The following is a 3,962-nucleotide window of genomic DNA, read 5'->3' on the forward strand; positions in this document are numbered from 1 at the left end:
CAATAAGTGATCAAAGATAGTCAAGGGCACAATGAGAAATAATTTATTAATAATGAAGTGGAAAGGGAAAGGAAGTATGGGAATTAATATTTAATATTTCCATTTATTTAGCAAACATTTATTAAGTCCCCTCACTAGGTGCAAAGCCCTGTGATCAACAACAGGAGTATAAAAATCCATAACATGATAGCCCTACCTTGAAAGAGCTTAAAGTCAAACAGACAGATGCAGATGTATAAATAACTACAATATGTTATTCCCAAGGAAAATGAGATTCCCCCAGCATAGTAAGTTCATTTGGAAAAGAGAGTGGTCATTAAGACATCCTAAGGAAGGTTGGGAGGGAGGTGGGAAAGGCCCCATTGAGGATGTAACTAGAATTGACCGCTGAAGTAAATGGAAAAATATAGTTCATTTTTTTAAAAAATAACTTATATGTACATTAATAACAGATTGAGGTATTATTCACTTACCATTAAATCCACTTTTTTAAAGTGTGCAACTGCACATTTTCATATGTTCAGGGTTGTGCAACCGTCACCACTAATTTTTAAATATTTTTGTCATGCCAAAAGATACCTCATACTCATTAGCAGTCACTCCCCATTTCCCCACTCACCTCACCTCCTGAAAATTGCTAATCTCCTTTCTATCTCTGTGGATTTGCTTACTCGACATCTCATGTAAAGGGAAACAAACAATATGTAGTCCTGTGTCACTGGCCTTTTTCACTTAGCATAATATTTTCCAGGACCATTCACATTGTAGCATGTATCAGTACTTCATGTGTTTTTCTTGTTGAAGAGTAGTCCATTGTATAAATATACCACATTTTATTTATCTATTAATTAGTTGACAACATTTAGGTTGTTTACACTTTGGGGCTATTATGAATAATATAACTATAAGTAGCCATGTACAAGTTTTTGTGTGGACATGTGTTTTCATCCCTCGTGAATATATGTAAGTGTTGTGTTATGAATCTATCAAATTTACACTTGTTAAGTGGAACACAGCATGCCAGATGGTGTCTTGGTTCAATAACAGATTACATAAAAAGTTGAAAGAGAGAAGTTTGTTACTCACGGTCCTTGAAGAAGTGCCCAGCATACCTCAAGGGGCCACGGAGAGAGATCAAGGCAGAATGCAGAGAGAAAGGCAGAGAGATAAGATGTCGGGCACATGCTATTTGGGTCCATGGATGGAATGTTTTGGGGCCCTTGGACTACGGCCAGGTTGGTCAATTCAAACCGAAAAATCAAATTTTTGTTAAGTCCCACAGAGATCTTGTCTAAGAGATGCACAAGGGGAAGGCACCGGGTGGCCTGGGAGGTAATCATGAGGGCTGTTGGGAAGTCATACCGGGAACTTACGTTTACTTTGACGCTGTGGGTTGCTTTCTAGGACATACATTTGCATGAGGAGGCTCGTGCCAGATTAAGGCTCCTGCAGGCCACTTGGCCAAACTAAATGGACACCAAGGCAGAAGTACCATAAATAATTTAGCAAAACTCTCAACAAATAGAATTTCAGGATCATAAGGTAACTCTGTATAACTTTTTAAGGAACTGCGAAAGTGGCTGCATCACTGGCAATATATGAGGATTACAATTCTTCCACATCCTCAATAACACTTGTTACCGTCTTTTTATTTTAGCCACCAACATGGGTTTGAAGTTGTATCTCATTTTGGATTTAATGGCATTTCTTTAAAGACTAATGATGTTCGACATCTTTTCCTATATTTATTGGCCATTTGTATATTTTCTTTGGAGAAATGTTTATTCAAATATTTTGTCCATTTTTCCATTGTCCTTTTATTATTATTGAATATATTCCAAATATTTCTCTCTCTATATATAATATATCCTGGTTAAGTCCCTTATCAGGTATATGGGTTACAAATGCCTTCTCCCATTCTGAGGGTTGTCTTATCAGTTTCTTGATGATGTTCTTTGAAGCACAAGAATTCAGTTTTTACGAACTCCAATTTATCTACCTTTTCCTTGTCACGTATGCTTTTTGTGTCATACCTAAAACAACTACGCCTAAGCCAAAAATCATGAAGATTTCCTCCTATCTTTTCTTCTAAGATTTATGTGGTTTTAGCTATTGTATTTAATATATGATCCACTTTGAATTCTGATTTTTATGTGTGATGTGAGGTAGGGGTCCAGCTTCCTTTTCTTCCTGTGGATATCCAGTTGTCCCACCACCATTTGTTAGAAAGACTCTTCTTTCCCCTTTGAATTGTCTTTGCACTTTGTAGAAAATCACCATAAATGTAAGAATGTATTTTGGCACTCTGAATGGTATTCTATGTTTTACATGTTTATCCTTATACCATAAGTATTTTTTGAGTCTTAAAAGATGAATGGGTATCTGGCAGACAAAATGCCTGAGTGAGGTGCAAGTGAAGGCAGGGAGCATTCGAGACAGAGACAACACCATGAATAGACATGTGTAGGAGGAGCACGGTGACCACTTTGGGGAAGAACAGGAGGAGCCTTTGGCTAGAGAATTAGCAGCTGCAGAGCACAGTAGGGGTGGAGAGAGAGGCAAGCTCTAGGACTAATGAGCTTCACCTTTACCCTAAAGAAATGTGGAGCATGTGAAGAATTTTGCACATGATCATATTTGATTCTGGAAAGGTCTTTGTAGCACAAATATGAAAAATAAACTGGAAGACTGAAAGGAAGGCAGAGACATCATTTCAGAAATTATCTCATTATATTCAGTCAATCAAAAGAGCCTGAAGTAATAAGGTCATACATACACTGGAGCCAGAGAAGAGGGATAGGTGCATTGAGCAGATGTTTTAAGGGAAAAATCAGTAATGTTTCTTCACTAGTTGCATGAGTTTAAGCTGAAATAAAGGAAAAAATGTTCATGAGTTTCAGGTTGGTACTGAAGAGTGCTACCACTAAGCTAGAGAACACCGCGGGGTTCGAGCAAATATAATCATTTCCACTTGGGACAGGCTGAATATTCATGAATACTTTCTGTGTGTCAAACACTACACTAGTTGTTTTACAAATATTCTTTCATTCAAGTTATATGCATTGTATTACCAGCCCCACAAGGTTATATTGATTCCCTTTTACAGAAGAAGAAATACCATTTATTATACCTCATTTTTATACCAGATTGTGATGCCATCTATGCATTTATTTAGCATAACATCTCTAAATGTTATCTTTTGTCTTTTAATTATAAATTTGTGCACACCACAGGATTTAGAAATTGCTTTAAAGAATATCAGGTTTAGCTCTTAAAAACAAAGTATTATAAGTCAGGACAGATATAAAAATTAGTGTCATACAATGGATCACCTTGGGCCATAACACTGTTTATCACTTATATATGCGATCTGCTTTTTGCTATTTCTTTTGCCAAATTAAACTTACTATTGGACTCTGTAAACATGATCCTTATTTCTATTTTGTAATCTCCTGCATAACTTCTCAAATTGGCCAGAAGAACCAATTCAACTCTTCCACCACATCTAAGCTTACAACAATATGTTTCAGATGAATGTCTCCAAATACTGCAGGGCTACAGTTTGTTTTTTAGCCCAGTAATTTTATAGCAATACTGTAAAGCAATGACTTCAATTTCACATAATCATGCTTGGCACAGATAGTGACTCTTATCCAGACCTATTTAATTTCACCTTTTAGGAATTATGTAAATATCATATGTCTCTTTTTCAAAATTTACCATTTCAGTGTTACATTACTGACCTCATCTCTCACAGACCACACAAAATATCGACCTTAGCATTTGTCTTTTTTGCACTTAGCTCATGTGGTGAGCACCTGAAAACCATTCTTAAAACTTACCACCCACTCTCTCGCCGGCTCTGCCTCTGACTTTTAAATCATGCTTGTTAATTTCTGTGGAGACTTGGCTGACAAGCCGGATGTGATGAACTGTGCAGGACCCGGATCACAGAGGAACAA

The sequence above is a fragment of the Pteronotus mesoamericanus genome, unplaced genomic scaffold (assembly GCF_021234165.1).
Source record: "Pteronotus mesoamericanus isolate MK-2021 breed Mesoamerican mustached bat unplaced genomic scaffold, CSHL_Meso_final scaffold_232, whole genome shotgun sequence".
NCBI classification, from domain to species: Eukaryota; Metazoa; Chordata; class Mammalia; order Chiroptera; family Mormoopidae; genus Pteronotus; species Pteronotus mesoamericanus.